At 41.5% G+C, this 25,560-nt stretch overlaps 1 non-coding gene across 1 annotated transcript; it reads right to left on the reverse strand.

The window, feature by feature from the left end:
• Window positions 1-3,856: 3,856 nt before the first annotated feature.
• LOC141597694 (small nucleolar RNA R71) lies at window positions 3,857-3,963 on the reverse strand. Its single transcript, XR_012522915.1, has one exon. It is a non-coding gene; the product is annotated as a small nucleolar RNA R71 (small nucleolar RNA).
• Window positions 3,964-25,560: the final 21,597 nt, after the last annotated feature.

The raw sequence follows: 25,560 nt of genomic DNA on the forward strand, positions 1-25,560 counted from the left end.
GTGACAATTTCACATGGATTAGTTGTCCCAGCCGGCAGGCCGGCAGCCGGCCCACCGGCTGGGAAGGCGTATATTAGGAAAAATCTTGCGTTTTGACAAAGGAGAGTAGTTTCAGCCGGCAGGCCGGCAGCCGGTCCACCGGCTGGGAGTACGCTTATAGGGGATTTGTGTCAAATTGACTCTTGAGAGAAGTCCCAGCCGGCAGGCCGGCAGTCGGACCACCGGCTGGGAATGCTTATAGTGAAGAAATTGAAGCAAGGGTGTCCTCCCAGCCGGGTGACCGGTGGCCGGTCTCCTGACCGGCTGGGAGTCTTCTGTAAATTTCCAAAAAAATTCAAATTGACACGTTTTCCCAGCCAGGTGACCGGCGGCCGGTCTCCTGACCGGCTGGGAACCCTCTGATTCCCTAATTTACACGAAAAACACCCAAAACCCCTTCATTTTTTTCGACACTTCCTTCTCTCTTCTCTCACTCTAACCCCAATCCCCCTCCTTTAATCTCACCATACAACCACTCCCACCACCCCCTACCACCTCCCTACCACCAACAACCACCTTCCACCTCTTTCCCAACCCTTACCCTCCATCAAAACACAAAAATGGCCCCAAAGAAAAGAGTGAGAAACGGAGATTTGGCCCTCCAACAGGCGGAGGCGGTGGCGGCGGCGGCGACCGACATGAGGACCGATCCCGACTTCCCGGATGTCCAATTCACTTCAATCACCATGAAAGGTAAATTTGTTTTATTCAAGAAACGCCCCATTGCCCCAACCCGATTTATTGATAGACAATCCATGCGGGAGTTAGGGTTAGACCAAGTTACTCTTGAATTATTTGATGGGGTAGGAATGAAAATGATGTACGGGATTCATGAAAAAACCTATGCCCGTCTCACATAGGAGTTTTTGAGCTCCCTTCGTCTTGACAAGCATCTTCAATCCGAAAAGGTAGCCTTTTTGCATTTCCGATTGATGAATAAGGACTACTCCTTGACTCTCCCGACCTTTGCTTCCCATTTTGGGCTTGATACAAGCCCTCCACATAAGGCACCCGAGACCTTTGACCATGGGGCCTTATGGAAGGCCATTACGGGTTTAGATGATTGATATACGATTAATTTACTTCTAATTCCCTCTTTCTTTTATGCATACCGACTCGTATCGAGTCGGTTTCGGGTGTTTTTTCCTTGCGTTTTGTGCCCAATGCCCGTACTTGTCACCTTGTGCATCCTTTTGTAGGAAACGGCCCAAGTATGGAGGAATTGGGGCAAGAAAGGCACCCCATTGCCTTTACATGAAGAATAGGTGAAGAAATGAAGAAGAGTGTGTTTTGCCGGTCAACCGGCAGCCGGTCTAGCCACCGGCAAAACACACCCCAGAGAATCACTTAAGATTTTGAAGAAAAGTTGAGGAATGTGCTTTGCCGGCAGGCCGGCAACCGGCCCACCGGTAAAGCACAGCAAGTGGAATTAATTGAAGAATTTGGTGAAAAACAAGCTTGACCTCGCTGCCGGTAGGAGCACCGGCAGCCGGTCAACCGGCATTACGCACCATAAAGAAGAAGAAGAAGTCCTGAAGAGGGTGTTTTTGCGGCAGGCCAAGAACCGCCCACAAGCAAAACACGGATGCCGGACATTTTAAATCTTTGCACGGTTTTGCGGTAGGAGCACCAAGCTGTAGGTGCACCGCAAAAAACGCAGCAGACGGGATTTGGGCTTTTCTTCCTCTTTTCTTCCTAATCTTGTACAAGCCTATAAATACCCCCTCTTAAACCCTTTTGTACACACAACCCTAGATCCAGAATATTTACCCTTTCAAGCTTAAAACTTTGTTAATCTCTTTGTTAATCTTTCCTTAATTAGAGAAGTTCTTCAATCAATTAGTGATTGAATTTGGGTTTGTAAGAAGATTGAAGGATTTCCTTCTTTATTATTTCTATCCAAATTCCTCTTTCACTATTTTGTTGGTATTAATTCTCTCCCTATTTTCATTTGTTTACATCTTGTTCTTCTTTTATGTTTGTTTGATTGTTTATGTTAAAATTGTTGTTGTTGTTTGTTTGTTGTTGTTATTTCCATCATTGTTCATCTTTTCATTGTTCATCTTTCCTTTGTTTCTCTTTCATTTGTTCATCCTTGGGTAGTTGTCCTCAAAGACTTAATCTTTGAGTTGATTTGGTTAAAGATTGTGTCTTTTAGTTTAATCAACCTTGTTATTAGATTAAATCATCCTTCCTTACAACTATTGTTGGATTGTTGCGTGTTTAGTAGTAAACTTCATCTTCCCACCATGTTTGTGACCAAAGGTTCCATCTTTATTGTTTATTTTGCAATTAGGACCATGATTAGTGAGTAGTCCTCCACTAGGGCTCGGTTTGACCCAACATGAGTAATTTCACTAATTGAATTTCATAAAGGCTAATTATTTGGGGAAATTGGTGAGGGTAGGTTAGAGGATTGACTTTGTTTAGGGGTTGACTTTTGGGTAGTGTCGATTTACGACCCTTGACCACCAACGAGAGTTGGTTAGGTTGTGATTTGGATACCCGAGATTTGACCCTATTGTTGACCTTGGTTGAGACCGAGAGGGAGAACCGGGGTAGGACACCTCTAATCTAGCGTTTGAAATCGACCCTCGAGAGAGGGAGTGGGATGACCCGGGAATTGATGGGGCTTAATGACCTTAGCAAATAACCGGACTACCTTGGGAAAATGCATGTTTTTGGGGTAGTTGGGTATTGGGTTAAGGATTCCGACCTTCGAACCCGAGAGGGGGGTTGGTGGGTAGTACTAGTGTCCTATTTCGAACCCGAGAGGGGGGTCTTAGGCGAATTAGAGTCGTCACCTCCTCACCTAACTACCCTCGTGATTAGCCTAGAGATTTGATTGTGTGGAATTACGAATTGTTTGGGAAGAACCGAGTCTTAGGTTTTTAATCATTTGAATTACATCCATTTAGTTTATCTTGCTTGTTTTTCTCCTATTTCTTTAATTAGTTGTTTTACCTTGTTGTTAGTAGTTCTAGTATAACCTTCTCCCATTATTGTCGACTTAGCTAAACCATAGAGTTAAAACGATTAGTAGTCTTCCTTGCTCCTTGTGGGATCGACCCTTAATAGTGTACAACGATAAAATCGTGCACTTGCGAGGTATAACTTGATACCATCAAGTTTTTGGCGCCGTTGCCGGGGAGTTTGGCTAGATATTAATTGTTTTCGTTCTTGTTTAGACTAAGTCTTTTGTTTCTAATCCCTCTCTTGAGTGTGTAGGATTTCTTGCATGGTTAGGAGAGCTCGAAGAGGTCAACCAATACGCCCGATTGACCACGAGATCGAAGCAACCGCGAGAAGACTAAATTCACTCCGTAGAAGAGGACTTATAGAAACACCAATTCCTCAAGAAAATCCAGTAATTGAGAACCTTCAAGAAGAACCACGGGTCTTTGAAACTTTCGAAAATCCTTTTGCAACACCGGAAACGGAAGTAACAATGGCCGCGGTTCCTATGAGAGATAACTTGGCTCCGAAAAAGGTGGTGAATCCGAGTATTGTGAAGCCACCTATTCAAGCCAACAATTTTGATGTGAAAGCCACCTTGCTACAACTTGTCCAAGGGAATCAATTCGGAGGGGGAGCCACCGAAAACCCCAACGAGCATCTCAACGAGTTCTTGGATAGTTGTGACATGTTCAAGGCCAATGGAGTCACGGAAGATGTCGTACGCCTTAGGCTTTTCCCTTACTCTTTGAGGGGAAGCGCCAAGGAATGGCTTAAAAGTTGTGAACCCGACTCTCTACGGACTTGGGACGATGTCTCTAAGGCTTTTCTCAACAAGTATTTCCCACCCCAAAGAACCGCAAGAATCAAGAGTGAGCTCCAAGGGTTCACCCAACAAGAAGATGAGACCCTTTATGAAGCATGGGAGAGGTACAAGGGCCTCCAAAGGCTATGTCCTCACCACGGTATTGGGGATGATGAGCTCATCAACAATTTCTATGAAGGGTTAAACAATGAGATGAAGATGAACCTTGATTCCGGCTCGGGGAAGGGAGCTTTGGATAAGATAGACCACAAGACGGCGAAAGAGCTTATTGAAGAAATGGCTTCTCGTACCTTTCATTGGAACAATGATAGGCACAAGAGGAAAGGGAAGTCAACGGTCGAATCGGCCAACAATGTGGAAGTGAAAGAGATGATAGAAGAGCTTAAGCAACAAGTGGCCTTGATGAGCTCAAGCAAAACATCTAGCAATTCTTCTATGAGGAACCAAGTCTATAGTTGTGAGCTTTGTGGAGACCAAGGACACCCACCCAATGAGTGTCCTTTGGTGGTTGGAGATGGCAATTGTATGGAGCAAGTGAACGGGATATGGGAGTCTAGTCCGGCCAAGCAAGCATTTAACAACAACCAATATCACCCCGGATTGAGAGCCCACCCAAACTTCTCTTATGGCTCTCAAAATGTCCAAAACCCAACCTTCAAACAAAAGTCACAACAACCAAACTTCCAAACTCAAAAACAAAACACAACATTCAATCAAGGTCCACCGGGTTTCCAAGGAAGAACCTTTCAACCTAGACAACAATTTCAATCACTTAACCCACCAACCACCCAACCATTCCAACAAACCACCCAACCTTTCCAACAAAATTTCCAACCATTCCAACAACCCACCCAACCAAAGTCAAACATGGAACTCATGATGGAACAAATGATGACATCTCAAACACAATTCATCAACCATACCACCCAAAAACAAGAAGAGACAACCTCATCCATCAACCAACTTAGGACCCAAATGCAAGCTTCTCAACGGATGACGGACAACCAAATCTCCCAATTGGCTACCCAAATGAGCCAACTACAAGCCTCCCAAGGGAAATTCCCGGGTAAAACCGAGGAAAATCCGAAAACCATGAATGTTATCCACTTGAGGAGTGGTAGGGATTTGGAAGACCGGGAATTTGTCAAGAAGAGGAAGAGTAGTAGACCGGGTAATGTCATTGAACCTCAAGTTGTGGTTGAACCTCCTAAGGCAATTGAAGAAAAGGAGGGAAAAGATGAGCTTGTGGAAATTGTTGTGGAAACTCCAAGAGTGATTGATGAACCAACAAGGGTAGTTGAAGAGCCTCAACAACAAGTGGTAAGAACTTATGTACCACCGGTTCCCTTTCCACAAAGGTTGGCAAGAGCCAAACTTGAACAAAAGTATGGGAAGTTCATGGATATGATGAAGGGTATCAACATTACTATGCCTTTCATTGATGCCGTAAAGGAGATTCCAAGCTATGGAAAGTTCTTGAAGGAGCTTATCTCAAACAAAAACTCCTTGAGCCCGACAACCACGGTGAACTTATCCAAGGAGTGTAGTGCAATTCTCATGAATGAGGCTCCTCAAAAGCTTGAAGACCCGGGAAGCTTTTCCATACCTTGTAAGATTGGGACCGTGCACATTGAGAGGGCCTTGTGTGATTTGGGGGCTAGCATTAGTCTTATGCCCCTCAAAATTTTCAAGAAGTTGAAAGGTTATGAGCTTTCACCAACAAGGGTTTCTCTCAATCTTGCGGATAGGTCGGTAAGATACCCGATTGGTCTTGTGGAGGATGTCCCGCTCAAGGTGGGGAAACTTGCATTTCCATGTGATTTCTATGTAATGGATATCCCCGAAGACTCAAATATTCCCATCATATTGGGGCGCCCATGCCTTGCTACGGGGGGTGCCATGATTGATGTGAAGAATGGGAAGCTTTCTTTGCAAGTGGGTGAAGATAAGGTTGAATTCTCCTTGAACAAGGCTATGAAAGAGCCTTCGGAAGAAAAGTCTTGTTATATTATTGATGTGGTAGAAGAATGGGTTGATATGAAGAAATTTGATGAAGACAAGAGTTTGCAAGGGTTCCTTGAGGGCAAGGTAAAGGATTGCAAGGAACACCGGGAGTATGCTTTAGCTATGGAAGCAACAATTGAAGAAGTCCCGGACAAAGAATTTGAAAGCTTGAGAGGAGATGGGAAAAAAGAGGAGAGATCCACGCCTCCTCAAGTGGAGTTGAAGGAAGCTCTCATCACCGCTCCAATCATGCAACCTCCCACTTAGGGAGAACCTTTTGAGTTGATGTGCGATGCTAGTGATGTAGCGGTGGGAGCGGTGCTTGGACAAAGGAAGAATGGTAAACTTCATGCCATATATTATGCAAGCAAGACCTTGGATGAAGCTCAATCACACTACACCACCACCGAAAAGGAGCTTTTGGCGGTCATATATGCCATGAACAAGTTTCGTTCTTATTTGGTGGGCTCTAAGGTAATTGTACACACCGATCACACGGCATTGAGGCACTTGCTAATCAAGAAGGAGTCAAAACCACGCTTGATTCGGTGGATACTTTTGCTACAAGAATTTGATATTGAAATTCGAGACAAGAAGGGTGTGGAAAATGTGGTAGCCGATCATCTTTCTCGGCTACTCCATGTCAAGGGGAAGGATGGATTGCCAATTGATGATTCCTTTGGGATGATCAACTATTCGCACTTGCTTTGATGGATGTCCCTTGGTACGCGGACTATGTAAATTATTTGGTATCCGGGGTCATCCCGCACGGTTATGACTCCCATAAGAGAAAGAAATTCTTCCATGACCTTAAGCAATATTTTTGGGAAGAACCGTGCCTCTACAAGGCTTGTGCCGACGGGATAATTAGAAGATGCATCCCCAATGAAGAAGTCCAACCCATAATCTCTCATTGCCATGACATGCCAAGTGGAGGGCATGGTAGTTCACGGAAAACCGCCGCGAGGGTGCTCCAATGTGGATTCTTTTGGCCTTCCCTATTCCACGATGTGGCCACCTACGTCAAGAAGTGTGACAAATGCCAAAGAAGTGGTAACATTTCAAAGAGGCATGAAATGCCAATGAACTACATACTTGAAGTGGAGGTATTCGATGTATGGGGCATTGACTATCAAGGCCCTTTTCCCTCATCAAATGGGAATGAGTATATCCTTGTAGCGGTGGACTACGTGAGCAAATGGGTTGAAGCAATTCCAACAAAGACTTGCGACGCAAAATCGGTGACCAAACTCATGGAGACAATCATATTCCCACGGTTTGGAGTTCCACGAATTGTGATTAGTGACCGTGGAACTCATTTCCGGGAAAGGACTCTTGATGCTCTACTCAAGAAGCATGGGGTGCAACATAGGCGGAGTCTTGCCTATCACCCACAAGCTAACGGCCAAGCCGAAATCTCTAACCGTGAAATCAAGATGATCCTTGAAAAGACCGTGAGCCGGTCAAGGAAAGATTGGTCTACCAAGCTCAATGATGCCTTGTGGGCTTACCGGACCGCTTTCAAAACACCAATAGGAACTTCACCGTTCCGGTTGGTGTACGGGAAGCCTTGTCATTTACCGGTTGAGTTGGAGCACAAGGCGCATTGGGCCATCCGACTCCTTAACTTTGACTTGAAGAGCGCCGGAGAGAAGCGGCTACTTGACCTCAATGAGCTTGAAGAATTTAGACTAGAGGCTTATGAGAGCTCTAGATTGTATAAGGAGAGGACCAAAAGATTCCATGACAAGGCCATCCTCCGGAGAGAGTTCAAGGAGGGAGAGTTGGTTCTCCTTTTTAACTCAAGGTTCAAGTTGTTTGCGGGAAAGCTCAAGTCTAAGTGGTCGGGACTCTTCACCGTGGTCCGAGTCTTTCCACATGGCGCCGTTAAAATATCCGATGGAGATCAATCCTTCAAGGTGAACGGGCAAAGGCTCAAGCACTACATTGCCGGAACCCCTATCATCAAGAATGTGAGCTCCATTGCTACCTACCTTCAAAATTATTGATTGTTATTCATAACTCCGTCGAGCCTACGACATAAAACAAGGGCGCTTCATGGGAGGCAACCCATGCATCTTTGTATATAACTTGCATTCTAGACTAGTAGTGAGAGATTTGGAGTCGTATTTTGTCTATTTGGATTGGTGACGGAGGTCACTTTTGAAGATCACAAGCATTATTTTCATTGACCCGAAACCCCGACATCATGCGTCGAAGTAATTGAGGAAAACAAGAATCCCGTGGTCAATGAAAAAGCTCAAAGTTGAGTTGAAGAAAAATTGAGCAAATATGAAGAACAAAACGAAAAATAGCTGTGTGTTGTGTTTCCGGTGGACCGGCAGCCGGCTGGTCCACCGGTAGCGAGGCCAAGCAGAATTTTTGAAAATTGAAGTAGTGGTGTGTTTTGCCGGTAGGCCGGCAACCGGCTCACCGGCATAACCCACCTGGCAAGGCAGAAAACACGAAGAATTGGTGAAGAGGAGTGTTTTGCCGGCAGGCCGGCAACCGGCCCACCGCTAAAACACTCATACTTTGAAGCTGGGAAATTGGAATTTTGAGTGAGGAGTGTGTTTTGCCGGTAGGCCGGCAGCCGGCTCACCGGCAGAACACACCTGGTATTTGGGGAAATAAGTTGAGAGGAGTGATTTGTCGGTGGACCGGCAGCCGGTTGGTCCACCGGCAGCGAGGTCAAAGATCTTGAAGGAGAAATTCGAAAAATAGAAAATTGGGAAGTGCGTTTTACCGGCAGACCGGCTGCCGGTTCGCAAACCGGCAAAACACATCCACAGACGCAAATTAAAACACGATACCCCCTTTTCTCCTCATTTCATTTCTTCTTTCTTCCTTCTTCAATCCTCCATTATTTTTCCCCCTTTTCTACCCTAACTCCACCAAAACTCAATCAAACTCCCTCCAACCTTCACCAATCTCCTCTAATCATCAAGATGGCCGGAAGAAGAACAAGGGCGGACATTGCTAGAGATCAAGCCGATTTGATTGCTCGAGCAGCTACCGGTACTTATCCCATCTATGATGATTTTTGTCGACGGGATTACGTGGGCTATGAGGACCCTCACCCCTCTTACTTCACTTGGCCCGATGGGAATTACCCAAAGGATGGGAGTATGGTCCGCGGAGGCTTTAACCTCCAACCGGACTACTTTGCGCGACCCGTTTTCCCGCCTATGCCCGAGTCTAGACCGGAGGGGCATGATGCCCAATGGTTAGGGGGAGTTCGACCTTATTTTGCTAGTGATGCGGGTGCGTCGGGTTCCGGTGGTGGTTTCACGGGAGGAGATAGCGGCGTGATGAATATGAGTGGTGATTTCACGGGTGGTTTCCCGGGTGTCGGCGGTAGTGGAGGTAATTTTACCTTCAACCCCGATGATTTGATTCAAGGCTCCGACTTTACTACCGGAGACAACAATGATGAAGATGATGATGATGTGATGGGGTCTTAGTCCCAAGAGGCCGAGTTGATGGCCTATTATTACTCCCTTTTCAATCCAAAGCCTTTGGTATGCTCCTCATAATCAATCCAAATGACAAGTACGATCTCTCCCTTTTATCCAAATTCTCTCCTTCACGTTTAATTTTCGCATGCATTTAGTTGATAATTCATTTAGTTGCATCATATAGGATTGCATTAGATTTCAATTTTGTAATATATTGTCACATTTAGTAATTGCATTCACTTAGCATAATTTGCATTGTCATTTCAATTTTGCATATAGAATAGAGCATGCATTGCATTTTCAAAATAAAAACCAACTAAAAATTGAAAAATGACAAAAACCACCAAAAACATGTTAATTTATTTCACTAATATGCCCTCCCATGTCTATAAATAAGTGTGGGGAGGGCCTAAAAAAAAACAAAAATATGTCTTTTAATTTGTAATCCCTCCACACATTTATTTCCATTTGGAAGTAATGTAAATAAATAAGTGTGGGGAGGGAGTTCTCATATCAAAAACCCAAAAATACGTCTTTTAAATTTTTCAAAACCAAAAATCACAAAAATATGTTATTTTGCCTTTGAAAAATCAAAAATCCATCAAAATATGTTCATTTCTTTTTGTTATTCACTCCCTATGCTTTTGTCCATTGAGGACAATGTACATCTCAAGTGTGGGGAGGGAAATATCCACTCTTGTGCATATTTGTTTATAATTGTAAATGTTTATAAATTAGATAAAATGCCTAAAAATTGAAAAATTTCTGAAAAATTCAAAAAAATTGCATTGTATATATATGTTTTGTCTAATCTTTTCGCTTGGCGCATTGACCACTTGAGGCAAAAGGGAGCTAGAAGACCGCTTGGTATAATCCTTCCTATCTCTTGCTCCTTTTACTATTCTTTCTTTTTGGTATCTTGCATACTTTGAAGGAGAATGGGAATTTTGTTGCTTTGGGTGTCTCCTTGGGAGACCGTTTGGAATTTTGGTGTTGATGTGCTGCTAGGTTTAGCCAATTTGTTGCACGTTTCATTTCATGTTTGTTTAAATTTCCGCATGCATTTGTTCACATGTAAATACTTGTTGCATTTCTTTCTTTTTGCATTAAGTTTGTAAATAAGTTTTTAAGAAAGAGCATGGTCAAAGGAAGGGAACCAAGTACCCCCATGATGAACTAATGTGCCCAATTGTGCCTTTCCCCTCCTCGTGACTCGCACCCGTGGCCTCTTAGTTAGCCGAGGAAGGAGGGCTTGACCAATGAGTTTAGACCGATCTTGTGAGACCTAGGGCCGTAGACTAGACCTTTGGCTCGACTTAGCTACTCAAAGGTAAGGGTAGAGCCTCCTAGGGCGGGTACATTCATACCCCGCCCTCATCTAGGTTCGAGAGTAGGTCTCCTCGCGAGACGTGTCACATCATTACGCACAAGTGTGTCGCATCGTCCTTAGATCATGAAATTGCATTGCATTTTTGTGCATACGATATGAAGCAAAAATCAGTTTATAATGAACCTCACATAGCCAAATAGCCTTGTTTTCTCCCCTACATCGTTTCCCTTTTTGATTCACCCCCTTTGAACTTAGCCTTTTCATTTGGCAAACCCACTTAAAATAGCTACATTCCCATAACCACCCGTCCTTAATCAAGAATTGGTCGGTTTTTGTAGTTGTGTTGTAGGAGGTGATTTGGGTCGTGATGGTGGATAGTACACATATCCATTTGGGTCGGAATTTGGTATGGTTTGGCTTTATATATAAATAAGAGGTTTTGAGAAAAAAAAAAAAAAAAAAAAAAAAAAAAAACAAAATAGAAAAGTGAAAAGTCATGAAAAATCAAAAAAATGAGTTGTGTTGTATATATTTGTTTGTTGCCAAAGAAAAAAAAAAAAAGAGAAAAAGGCAAGCAACACCCCTACTCATCATTTAAAGGGGTAGAAAAAGCCGTTGCTAAATAAAAAGGGGCAAATTGATGTTTTTCCAAAGATGAGTCGGGTTTGCACATTTTTTGCATGGCTTGGGAAACCGAGTCGTTGTTACGGTGTAGACGTTACCATTTGTTGAAATAAAAGGAGTTTTATCAAATTTTTCCTACTTGAGTTGGGTTTATGCAATTTTTGCATAGTCTTGGTCATCATTGCTATGTTAGGGCATAGACGTGTCTCATGTGTTGCAATAAGAGATGGGATGTGATGTGTCGACGATTCTTGATTTGAGCCCCACATGTCCAAACGGTGCTTGCACCAATCCCGTTTCGACCTTCTCCTTAGCCCCGTTGTAACCCTTGCTTCATGTTTTGTGCATTTTTCCCATTGTTTGCATTTCATTGGACATAGGACGATTTTACACATTAGATTGCGGGCACGTTTTCGCTAGTCGAGTTAGTTGAGTGATTTTGGTTACTTTTTGTCACAAAAATCACCTTGTTCTTTCATTGAGTGACGAGTGAAAACCGTGAGGATGTCGTTGCCTTGGTCCCCTTAGTCATGGGTCCTTTGGTTGAATCTTGTGTCGGTTTTGTAATTCTCGGCGGACTTGCCCTTTCTTCCCTTTCCCCGCTCTTGAATTTGTTTCTTGAGCATTGGTCACACAAGGGTTGCTTTTGTCACATTTAGGGGGTTGGCACTTCAATTGGCACTTCTGAGACGGTACTCCCGACCGAGACCATGTTTTGGTTGTTTGAAAAATCCGACCACTTAGATGAGGAAAGTGGATCATTTTGTTAGATGCATTCTATTTGTTGATTTCGTGCTTTCATGATGAATGTGTCGAAAGTTTTGTAGCAAGACCCAACTTGCCTTGCAATAGGGCACTCTCCCCTCATGGGTGTCAAATTGCGAGTTGAAAGGGCGTTGAGTGCGCTAATACTCGATCGGCTTAAGTAGTAGTTTAGTTGGGTGATGCTTATATTGTGCATCCACTCTCCATATCTATAATAATAATGCTTAGTACATTTGGTTTTGGAACTTACTCGGGGACGAGTAAGGCTTAAGTGTGGGGAGGTTTGATATACGATTAATTTACTTCTAATTCCCTCTTTCTTTTATGCATACCGACTCGTATCGAGTCGGTTTCGGGTGTTTTTTCCTTGCGTTTTGTGCCCAATGCCCGTACTTGTCACCTTGTGCATCCTTTTGTAGGAAACGGCCCAAGTATGGAGGAATTGGGGCAAGAAAGGCACCCCATTGCCTTTACATGAAGAATAGGTGAAGAAATGAAGAAGAGTGTGTTTTGCCGGTCAACCGGCAGCCGGTCTAGCCACCGGCAAAACACACCCCAGAGAATCACTTAAGATTTTGAAGAAAAGTTGAGGAATGTGCTTTGCCGGCAGGCCGGCAACCGGCCCACCGGTAAAGCACAGCAAGTGGAATTAATTGAAGAATTTGGTGAAAAACAAGCTTGACCTCGCTGCCGGTAGGAGCACCGGCAGCCGGTCAACCGGCATTACGCACCATAAAGAAGAAGAAGAAGTCCTGAAGAGGGTGTTTTGCCGGCAGGCCGGCAACCGGCCCACCGGCAAAACACAGATGCCAGACATTTTAAATCTTTGCACGGTTTTGCCGGTAGGAGCACCGGCTGCCGGTGCACCGGCAAAACGCAGCAGACGGGATTTGGGCTTTTCTTCCTCTTTTCTTCCTAATCTTGTACAAGCCTATAAATACCCCCTCTTAAACCCTTTTGTACACACAACCCTAGATCCAGAATATTTACCCTTTCAAGCTTAAAACTTTGTTAATCTCTTTGTTAATCTTTCCTTAATTAGAGAAGTTCTTCAATCAATTAGTGATTGAATTTGGGTTTGTAAGAAGATTGAAGGATTTCCTTCTTTATTATTTCTATCCAAATTCCTCTTTCACTATTTTGTTGGTATTAATTCTCTCCCTATTTTCATTTGTTTACATCTTGTTCTTCTTTTATGTTTGTTTGATTGTTTATGTTAAAATTGTTGTTGTTGTTTGTTTGTTGTTGTTATTTCCATCATTGTTCATCTTTTCATTGTTCATCTTTCCTTTGTTTCTCTTTCATTTGTTCATCCTTGGGTAGTTGTCCTCAAAGACTTAATCTTTGAGTTGATTTGGTTAAAGATTGTGTCTTTTAGTTTAATCAACCTTGTTATTAGATTAAATCATCCTTCCTTACAACTATTGTTGGATTGTTGCGTGTTTAGTAGTAAACTTCATCTTCCCACCATGTTTGTGACCAAAGGTTCCATCTTTATTGTTTATTTTGCAATTAGGACCATGATTAGTGAGTAGTCCTCCACTAGGGCTCGGTTTGACCCAACATGAGTAATTTCACTAATTGAATTTCATAAAGGCTAATTATTTGGGGAAATTGGTGAGGGTAGGTTAGAGGATTGACTTTGTTTAGGGGTTGACTTTTGGGTAGTGTCGATTTACGACCCTTGACCACCAACGAGAGTTGGTTAGGTTGTGATTTGGATACCCGAGATTTGACCCTATTGTTGACCTTGGTTGAGACCGAGAGGGAGAACCGGGGTAGGACACCTCTAATCTAGCGTTTGAAATCGACCCTCGAGAGAGGGAGTGGGATGACCCGGGAATTGATGGGGCTTAATGACCTTAGCAAATAACCGGACTACCTTGGGAAAATGCATGTTTTTGGGGTAGTTGGGTATTGGGTTAAGGATTCCGACCTTCGAACCCGAGAGGGGGGTTGGTGGGTAGTACTAGTGTCCTATTTCGAACCCGAGAGGGGGGTCTTAGGCGAATTAGAGTCGTCACCTCCTCACCTAACTACCCTCGTGATTAGCCTAGAGATTTGATTGTGTGGAATTACGAATTGTTTGGGAAGAACCGAGTCTTAGGTTTTTAATCATTTGAATTACATCCATTTAGTTTATCTTGCTTGTTTTTCTCCTATTTCTTTAATTAGTTGTTTTACCTTGTTGTTAGTAGTTCTAGTATAACCTTCTCCCATTATTGTCGACTTAGCTAAACCATAGAGTTAAAACGATTAGTAGCCTTCCTTGCTCCTTGTGGGATCGACCCTTAATAGTGTACAACGATAAAATCGTGCACTTGCGAGGTATAACTTGATACCATCAATGATGTTCCGGGGGTCAAGAGAGCTGCTAACACTGTCCATAATGCGGCTATTCGGGTTTGGCATCGGTTTCTGGGGTGGACTGTTTTTGGCCGTGAGGAAAATCACAATTTCCGAACGGAGGAGTTGGAAATTCTCGGCTCTTACCTTCGTTCCAACCCCACTACCTTCAAAATCGACATTGCCCGCCACTTGGCCCTTACATTGCAAAAACTTAGCAACTCTCCGGCTTCTTCGACGACAGTTGTCGTGGGTGGACTCATCACCCATTTGCTAAAGAGGCTCAATAGGAGAGTCAACTTGAGTGGTATGCGATATATGATTGGTGATACGATGCTTTTCAAGAATTATATCCACCACAACCTCAATTGGTTGAAGACCAACCCGGATGATGGCCTTGACTATTGGCAAATTCGGGTGGACGGGGTTAACCGAAATTCTATCCCTCTTCCTAACCCCGACAAGATGAAAGTGGTACCTAACTCGGAGTACTATTTGCTTGAAATTGAAAATCTTGAAGACCCCTCAATTCCCCAACAAATAAACCCAAATCTTCGGTATACTCGTGGCCGACCTATCATTCCCGCAAGGTCTACCTTGCGGTATGCCACACCATCTACTCCTTTCGTTGCCGGGCCCTTCCAACAAGGGGAGGGGTCCTCTAGTCACCAACCACAACCGCCCCCTCTCCACGCCGACCTCATTTCCTTCATGGAGGATATGAAGCTTAACATGGCCACCGCCGCAAGTGAGCGGCATGGGCTCCAACAACGGCTTGACCGGATTTACTATGACCATTCCCTTGGTCAATTCCCGGTTTATGATGATATGATGAGGCACCAATACAAACACCCCTCCGGCCTTCACCCCTCTTACTATTTATTCCCGGATGGCGGACATCCGGAAGATGGGAGGATCCTTTACGGAGATATTAATTTGCGGCCCGACTACTATAGCGCCCCGGTCTTTCCCACCCCGCCTAACACTCAAGGGGAGGGACATGACACGAGGTGGTTCGGGGGTGCCCCTTCTATCTTCACAGAGGGCGGGTCTAGTGGTGTCGGAGGGTACCCGGAGATGTTTGTCGGCATGAGCTCGGGGATGGAGGATTTTAATTCGGATGCCCCTTTGAACACGGACGATTTCATCCGTGAGTCGGAGTTCGGGGCGACTCAAGGTGATGGTGATGATGATGATGGAGATGGTGATGGAGACGGTGATGGTGATGACGAGTATGAGTAGAGCCTAGTAATGAGGGCTCCACTCCCTCCCTTTTCAATCCAAAGCCTTCGGTTTGCTCCTCATATTCAATCCAAATGACAAGTATAATCTCTCCCTTCTATCCAAAATCTCTCATTCATGTTTAATTTCTCGCATGCATTTAGTTAGAAATTCACATAGTTCCATTCATATAGGATTGCATTAGATTTCAAATTTGTAATATATTGTTACATTTAGTAATTGCATTCACTTAGCATAGCTTGCATTGTATTTCAATATTGCACATAGAATAGCGCATGCATTGCATTTTCAACATAAAAACCAACTAAAAATTTGAAAAATGAATAAAACCACCAAAAACATGTTATTTTATTTCACTAAATTGCCCTCCCATGTCTATAAATAAGTGTGGGGAGGGCCTAAAAAAAAACAACAACAAAAACATGTCTTTTCATTTTAATTTTCTCCACACATTTATTTCCATTTGGAAGTAATGTAAATAAATAAGTGTGGGGAGGGAGTTCTTATATTAAAAATCAACAAAAATATGTCTTTTTAATTTTTCAAAGACAAAAATCACAAAAATATGTTATTTTCCATTTGAAAAATCAAAAATTAAAAAATATGTTCCTTTCTTTTTCTTATTCACTCCCTATGCTTTTGTCCATTGAGGACAATGTACATTTCAAGTGTGGGGAGGGAAATATCCACTCTTGTGAATATTTGTTTATATTTGTAAATGTTTATAAATTTGATAAAAGGCCTAAAAACTGAAAAATTTCTGAAAAATTCAAAAAAATATTTGCATTGTATATATATGTTTTGTCTAACCTTTGGCATAGCACGTTGACCATTTGAGGCAAAAAGGAGACTAGAAGACCGCTTGGTAAACTCGTTCTTATCTCTTTCTCCTTTTGCATTCTCTCTCTTTTTATATATTGTTGTATGATATGGAGGAGGATGGGATTTTTGTGCCTTGGATGTTCCTTCGGGGGACTTTGGATTGTTGGTGATTGATGTGCTGCTAAGATTAGCCAACTTGTTCAAGGAAAGGAACCAAGTACCCCCATGATGAGCTATTGTGTCCAATTGTGCCTTTCCCCTCCTCGTGACTTGCACCCGTGGCCTCTTAGTTAGCCGAGGGAGGCGGGCTTGACCTATGAGTTTAGACCAATCTTGTGAGACCAAGGGCCATAGACTAGACTTTAGGCTCGACTTAGCTACTCAAAGGTAAGGGTAGAGCCTCCAAGGGTGGGTACATTCATACCCCGCCCTCATCTAGGTTTGAGAGTAGGCCTCCTCGCGAGGCGTGTCACATCATTACGCATAAGTGTGTCGCATCGTCCTTAGACCGTGAAGTTTCATTGCATTTTTGTGCACATGATATGAAGCAAAATTCAGTTTTTATGAACCTCACATAGCCAAATAGCCTTGTTTTCTCCCCTATATCGTTTCCCTTTTTTATTCACCCCCTTTGAGCTTAGCCTTTTCATTTGGCAAACCCACCTAAATAGCTACATTTCCATAACCACCCTTCCTTAATCAAGAATTGGTCGGTTTTTGTAGTTGTGTCGTAGGAGGTGATTTGGGTCGTGACGGTGGATGGCTTGCACGTCCACTTGGGTCGGATTTCGATGTGAATTTGGTTTTGTATATAAATAAGAGGTTGTAATATTGTAATGAAAAGCAAAATAGAAAAGTGAAAATATCATGAAAAATAAAAAAAAAATAGTGAGTCGTGTTGTATATATGTTATAAAGAAAAGAAAAAGGCAAGCAACAACCCTCCTCATCATTAAATGGGGTAGAAAAAGCCGTTGCTAAATAAAAAGGGGCAAATTGATGTTTTTCCAATGATGAGTCGGGTTTACACATTTTTTGCATGGCTTGGAAAACCGAGCCGTTGTTACGGTGTAGACGTTACCATGTGTTGAAATAAAAGGAGTTTTATCAAATTTTTCCTACTTGAGTTGGGTTTATGCAATTTTTGCGTAGTTTTGGTCATCAATGCTATGTTAGGGCATAAACGTGTCTCATGGGTTGCAATAAGAGATGGGATGTGATGTGTCGACAATTCTTGATTTGAGCTCCACATGTCCAAACGGTGCTTGCACCAATCCCGTTTCGACCTTCTCCTTAGCCCCGTTTTAGCCCTTGCTTCATTTTGTGTGCATTCTACCATTGTTGCATTTCATAGGACATAGGACGGTCTTACACATTAGATTGCGGTCACGGTTTCGCTAGTTGAGTTAGTTGAGTGATTTTGGTTACTATTTGTCACAAAAATTACCTTGTTCTTTCATTGAGTGACGAGTGAAAACCGTGAGGATGTCGTTGCCTTGGTCCCCTTAGTCATGGGTTCTTTGGTTGAATCTCGTGTCAGTTTTGTAATTCTCGGCGGTCATGCCCTTTCTCCCCTTTCCCCGCTCTCGAATTTGTTTCTTGAGCATTGGTCACGCGAGGGTTGCTTTAGTCACGCTTAGGGGGTTGGCACCTCAATTGGCACTTCCGAGACGGTACTCCCGACCAAGACCGTGTTTTGTTGTTTGAAAAACTCGGCCACTTTGATGAGGAAAGTGGATCATTTTGTTAGATGCATTCTATTTATTGATTACATGCTTCCATGATGAATGTGTCAAAAGTTTTGTAGCAAGACCCAACTTGCCTTGCAATAGGGCACTCTTCCCTCATGAGTGTCAAATTGCGAGTTGAAAGGGCGTTGAGTGCGCTAATACTCGATCGGCTTAGTTAATAGCGTTGTTGAGTGGTGCTTATATTGTGCACCCACTCTCCGTATTTATCTTAGTTGTACATTGGTTGAAGACTTACTCGGGGACGAGTAAGGTTCAAGTGTGGGGAGGTTTGATATAGGACCCTTTTACGCCATTTTCCCCTCTAATTTCATGCCAACCGACTCAATTTGAGTCGGTTTTAATCGTCCTTTCTCGCATTTTGTGTCCCGATTCCCTTTACTATGACATTTTGGCCTCTTTGCAGAAATTGAGGCGGCAACGGGTGAAATTAAGCAAGGAAGACGGGTTGCCTAGACTCAACATGAAAGGAGGAAGAGAATGAAGCTGAAGGGTGTTCCCAGCCGGTAGGCCAGCAGTCGGCCAGCCGGCTGGGAGTGCAAATACATACGACCAAGACTGAAACCAAGCAAAGAGGTGTTCCCAGCCGGTGGCCCGGCAGCCGGTCAGCCGGCTGGGAGAACAATTGAGCTGAAGATTTAAAGAGTTACAGAAACCTCCCAGCCGGTCAGCCGGCTAGGAGTGCGCCCAAATGCCAGAAGTCAAGTTCCAAGTCAAAGGTGTCCCAGCCGGTGGGTGACCGGCGGCCGGTTGACCGGCTGTGCCTACCTGATGACTTCCAAAATTCATTTCAACTTCCAGGGATCTCCCTGCCGGCCAAATGACCGGCAGCCGGTTGACCGGCCCGGAGTGCAGTGTCGTGTTTTAAAGCCCATTTCAAATCACACCCTAATCTTATACAAGCCTATAAATACCCCCTCCTTAAACCCTTTGTACACACAACCCTAGATCTCAGAATATTTCCCTTTCCAAGTTTCAAACTTTGTTAATCATTTTGATAATCTTTCCTTTATTAGACTAGTTCTTCAATTAATTAGTAATTGAAATTGGGTTGTAAGAAGATTGAAGGTCCCTCCTTCTTTGTTTTTCTATCCTAATTCCTTTCTTGCTATTTGATTGGTATTATTTCCTCTCCCTATTTTCATTTGTTTACATTTGTTCTTCCTTCAAGTTTGTTTGATTGTTGTTGTTAAATTTGCATCTTTGTAGTTTGATTGTTGTTGTTTTTCACCATTGTTCACCTTTTCATTGTTCATCTTTTCATTAATTCTCTTTCCTTTGTTCATCTTGGGCTAGTTGTCCTCAAAGACTTAATCTTTGAGTTGATTGTGTTAAAGATTGTGTCTTTTAGTTTGTTCATCCTTGTTATTAGATTAAAACATTCTTTCTTCATAATTATTGTTGGGTTGTTGCATGTTTAGAAGTAGAATTCATCCTATCACCATGTTTATGCTTAAAGACTCTATCTTTGTTGTTTATTTTGCCTTTAGAAACATGATTAGTGAGTAGTCTCCTTCTAGGATTCGGTTTGACCCGATATGGGTAATTTCACTAACTAATTATCATTAAGGCTAATTTGTGGGGAAAATTGGTGAGGGTAGTTTAGAGGGTTTTGCAAGTTTAAGGTTTGGGTTTTGGGTAGCGTCGACTTGTGACCCTTGACCACCAACGGAAGTTGGTTAGGTTGTAAGTTGGGTACCCAAAATTTGACCTTGTAACCGACTAAGGTTGAGACCGGAAGGGAGAACCGAGGGAGGGTGCCTCTAGACTAGCGTTTGAAATCGACCTCCGGAAGGAGGAGTGGGATGACCCGGAATACGATGAGTACTTAATGACCTTGACCATTTACTTGACCTCCTTGGGAAAATGCATGTTCTTGGGGTTGTCGGGTTTTGAGTTAGGGATACCAACTTTCGAACCCGGGAGGGGGGTTAGTTGGAGTTGCTAGTGTCCTTTTGCGAGACCGTAAGGGAGGTTCTAGGCGAATTAGAGCCATCTCCCCCTTACCTTTCTACCCCTTATTGATTAGCCGAGACGATTAGTATGCGGAATTACTTACATTCGTGGGAGAACCGAGTTCCAGTCCTTCTCTTTATTTGATCTATCCCTTATCTTTTAGCTTATTCTTATCTTGTCTAGTTTATAGCCTTTAAAATTTGTTAGTTTCGTGCTAGTTTGTTACCACCCTCTTTGTTATTTATCGACTTAGTTAAGCTTGTGAATTAGAACGATTAGTACTCCACCTACTCCTTGTGGGATCGACCCTTTAGAGTGTACAACGATAAAATCGTGCACTTGCGAGGTTTAACTTGAGACCATCAAGTAATCGTAGTAGTAGTAGTAATAATAATAATAATAATAGTAATAATAATAATAATAATAATAATAATAATAATAATAATAATAATAATAATAATAATAATAATAATAATAATAATAATAATAATAATAATAATAATAATAATAATAATAATAATAATAATAATAATAATAATAATAATAATAATAATAATAATAATAATAATAATAATAATAATAATAATAATAATAGTGGTTGCTGGATAAGACTCCCCAGGGGCTTTGGAGTGTCTGGCATACAGCCTATAATCTCTCTCGTTGTTCTATTTGGGATGCTACTGTTCAGGACAAATTCAGTGAAAGCTTCAGGAGCATCCTAAGTGTCAAAAATGATCTGCTGTCTGCTACTGGCCCCCCTTTAGCTGCTAAGGCTTTACTTCATAGCTGGTGTTCGGGTGATAAGTTCAATGTTACTGCAGCTTATAACTGGTTTAGGCCTTGCAGTCCCACAGTCCCTTGGTCTAAGGGTCTTTCACATAAGGTGGTGGTGCCCAGGCATAGCATTATCTCCTCTCTGGCTTGTCAATAGAAACTAGCTACTTTGGATAACCTAATCATAAAGGGCTTCATCACCCCCAATAGATGTATCATCTGCAAGCAGGACAGTGAAACTCATGACCATCTGTTCTTTGCTTGTCCTTTCTCTCAGCAGCTTTGGCAGGGACTAATGACCTGGGCTCATCTTACTAATAGGAGTCATAACTATAGAAGAGAGTTGGATTGGTGCCTGCACAAGCATTCTAGACGGCATTGGAAGCACATCTGGGTCCTCAGCTGCCTTACCTGTGCAATTTATACCATCTGTAAAGAGCGCAATTGCAGGGTTTTTAGTACTCAGGAGCACACGGTGCAGCAGCTGCTTTATCAGGCTAAACTAACAATTTCTGTGTCCTTGCTTTCTTGGTCCTCTACTAGATGCTCTTATCGTTTTCTAAATGCTTTGCATTCTTCTTAGCCTTTCTTTTTTAGGCTATATGGGTTATTCTTTTGTAAGATTTTATCCTTTTCTTTTTCCCCAACTTGTGGATGAATAAAAGAATTATAACTTCTTGCAAAAAATAATAATAATAATAATAATAATAATAATAATAATAATAATAATAATACTACTAATAATAATAATAATAATAATAATAGTAATAATAATAATAATCGTAATCGTAATATATTGTAATATTAATCGTAAACAAGTTAATTACGGAATACTTAACAAGATTAACATACCGTAATCTAATACTTCGTACAACTTTGTAACACTATGGTTTTCTATGCTTTTGGGCATTCTATCGGGTGGGGCTTACTCTGTCGAGTAAGTGAGTTTGGATTTCGAAACAGTGTTCTACTGATGGGTACTCGATCGAGTAAGTGACTTACTCGATCAAATAAGTTGGTTCTGCGGGTTATTTTAGCCGGGTTTTGTTAGCAACGCGTGATTGATATTTAAAGCATTCCGCCAGTTCCTTTGTCACTTTTTATCTTTTCTAAAACCTCTCAAAAGAAAAACAAGTTACGTTACTTCCTTTCTTCGCGTTGCTATTAAATCCCAAAGGCTAAGGTCGTCGGATCGTCGTGTTCTTTACGTCGTTGAGTTCGTCGTGTCGTGGGTAAGATCCTTGTATAGTTTTTATGCCTTTTTGTTGATTTTGTTTAAAACCCTAATTGGGTATTTTGGGGGATTTTGGGAGTATGATGTGTATTAGATAGTGATTGTATGATTATTATTTTATAGGAGGTGGTTTCGTAGAGGAGCAATATTGAGTAGCTGATTTGTGACGATCTGGTGATTTGCTTATTCCAGCAGGTAAGATTTCCCTACTCGGTTATCGATTACATAGTTGTTTAGTAATGTTGTGATTATTGTTGATCTTTAACGTATTGGTATTGAATTGGTGGTGTTGTTGTATAATTGGTTGTGTGATTGTCTGTGGTCGTGAGGCGTGTCCTCGGCTGAGTGGAGTCACTTGCGGGAGTGGCTTCACACCCTTGATTCGCCCTCTGTGGAACCCGCATCAGGAGGGGGTGTGCACATTAAGGAACATGAGTTTCGCTCGGATTAGATGAGCGGGGATTTGGTGGGTACGGCTGCGGTACCCCATTGGCGGCGTGGAATATCTGTTGCGATAGGTATTATGGCAAGACTATACACTTTAGTGTGTAGTCAGGTGTGTGGAGATATAATGGAGTTGGAACTTGTGTGTGTGTGTTGTATCTTGTGTATCTTGTTTTATGTAATCAGTAACTGACCCCGTTTAAATGTTTTGACAATTGTGGTGATCTATTCGGGGATGGTAACAGTTATTGAACGGGTATGAGATGGCTTGCGCGAGGGATAGCTGGGATGGAGTCACCATGTGTCACTAGAGTCTTCAACTGTGTCTTGAACTTAGTTTTCTTTTCAGTTGGTTTGGTTTTGGAACATTTTTATTACTTTACAGTTTTGGTTTTGGAATTGTAATCACCTAAACTCATTTACATAGTTAAGTATATTTCTTTATGGTCTATTTGATATACATTACCTCGGGTAACCGAGATGGTAGCTTTTCCATGCATTAGGTGGTCTTGGTAAGGCACCTTGGAATATGAGGGTTTTACAAAGTTTACTTAAAGTTTCTGAACTGTACTTATAGGATTTGAGCTGAATTATTCTTACTTTTTTTACTTGAACTTATAGGATCTTAATTTTTATGAACTGAAAATCTTAACCTTTTTACTCGAACTTATTGGATCTCAATTTTTATGAACTGAACTTATAAGATTTGAATTTTCCTACTTATAAAGCTCTGTTCTTTCTGGTTTAATTTCAGCTCATTTCAATTCAACTTAGCTCTATTCAGTTCAGTTCAGTTGAGCTTCATTCAGTTTAGTTTAGTTCAGCTTTTCTCTTCTCTTCACAAATTAACTCTTACTTCAGTTCTGCTCAGATCCATTAAGTTCGGTTCAATTCCATTAAGTTAAATTAAGTTAAGTTCAGACAATTTTAGTCCAAAAAAACAGAGCCCAAGTTATGAAGAAAACTGAACTTATAGTATTTGAGCTGGATTTATAAAATCTAAACTATTTTGAACTAAACTTATACTCCCTCCAATCCAATCCAAACTACCCACTTACTTTTTGGAGGTCAAACTTTGAAAAGTTTGACCGTTAATCTACAGAAAAATATAAAAGTTTGAACGATAAAATTTACATATTTAGTTGTATTATGAAAATATCTTTCATAAATTATATTTTTTGCAAAAAAAAAAAAATTATATACAAAGGAAGAAAAACGCGGTCAAAGTGTCGCCTCGAAGACCACCCAAAAGCAAGTGGGTAGTTTGGATTGAATTGTCTGAAATGAACTTAAAAAGAGTAATTTTTGTTGGAATAATGGCTCCAAAACTCCTTTGTCCAATATTGGAAAAAACTAGCTAAGTTGTTTTCTTGTTCCACATGGAAAAAATAAAACAAGTTTTATAGATTTTTAATGTTCCTCTCTACCTTTTTGTTTGAACTTGTGATTAAACATTTTGTGGAGGTCGATAAGTTCGGGTTGGGCCACACACGCGCGCGTGCGACTCTACTTGCTTCGTCGGGCTCTGGGTAGAGCACCTGCGGCACGGGCCATTGGCTCTTTTTTTTTTTTTTTGGAACATTGTTCTACGGAATTGACTACTGTAGTCTTCCAAACTGATTTTTCTGTTTAAAATGTTTTTATTTTTTCTAAACATAATTTCGTTAATTCTTATGTTTTCTCTGGTCTATATAAACAAGTTTTTGCTCTTAGTTTAACACACACAACTATCATTCTTCTCATATTGTTTCTTACCAAATTTTCATTGAGGTTTTCTGGCAACGTTCTTGGTTGCTCTCATCTGTGTCTTTGCCTACACCAAAGTTGCAGCGGTTGTGTTAATCCTAGGGGTCGATTGCCATTGAGACTGTGTTTAGCAGACGGAGCATATTTGACTTTAGGACAGTGACTTATTGTCACGTCACAACCTTCTCTTTCTCCAGATAAGATCATTCCTTTATCTACAAGTATTGAAATTATTACGACGCAATCACAACTTAAAATTGTACTGTATCTAGAATCTCATATAATTTGTTTTTGGTCAATCAAAGCGCGCACTTATGTCGCATTACAATAAAGGGCAGGGAGATTCGAATCTGGGACCTATTGTCCACAATACCTCCGTCTTAACCACTAGACTAAGACATCTTCGGTATCTAGAATCTCATATAATGAGCAATGAATAGTGTTATCATTATTAAAAGAGTTTTTCTAACGTGCGCCCTAAGGGCACACATTAAGAATATAAATATGGGAAGATTCACAACATATTCTCATGAGAAATGTAAGAATAAACTTTGTGTTACCATAATTAGTGAAGATATCTAATGAATCTTCCCATAAACGATGAGACTTTAATTGTATATGTTGCCAGGGGCGGATTTAGCCCGTTTTTACTAGGGTTATAGCCCTAGATGAATTTAAAATATAATTCAGTGTACTATGTTTTCATTATTATCTTGTAGCTCAATTGGTAATTGATCTGTACTTCTAACCAAAAGACCCGGCTTCGACCCCCACAGATGCACTTTTTTTCCTCTTAATTTAAATATCCATTCCTCACAAACTCCAATATTATTTTTTTGTCTTACAAAAATCCAATTTCATAAGCTTTTGAATATTTTATCAAGTAATTATTGAGGGTTTATATTGTTACCATTATAAAATATTTGATTGATAAAAAAATTGTATATGACTAAAATAGAACATTTTTTTTCATACCTTCTTTTTGCTAATCTTTAATATTGGTTGATCTTAATATGTTGGATTTTCATCGTATTGCTCATGCAAAATTAATTAAAATAGTTACAATCTGTCTCAATAGAAAATTATGTCGCGGTTAGTAACGGAGTAACGGATCCGTAAAATTTTGTCTTTGGGATTCCAATCAATATATTAAGGCCATTTTTGAGTAAAAAGTATATATTTAATTTTATTTAGCCTAGAAATTGGACAGAATACACAAAAAACTTTTATTTTTCGAGTGTTCAAGAA

Source organism: Silene latifolia, chromosome 8, assembly GCF_048544455.1.
Source record: "Silene latifolia isolate original U9 population chromosome 8, ASM4854445v1, whole genome shotgun sequence".
In the NCBI taxonomy this organism is placed as follows: Eukaryota; Viridiplantae; Streptophyta; class Magnoliopsida; order Caryophyllales; family Caryophyllaceae; genus Silene; species Silene latifolia.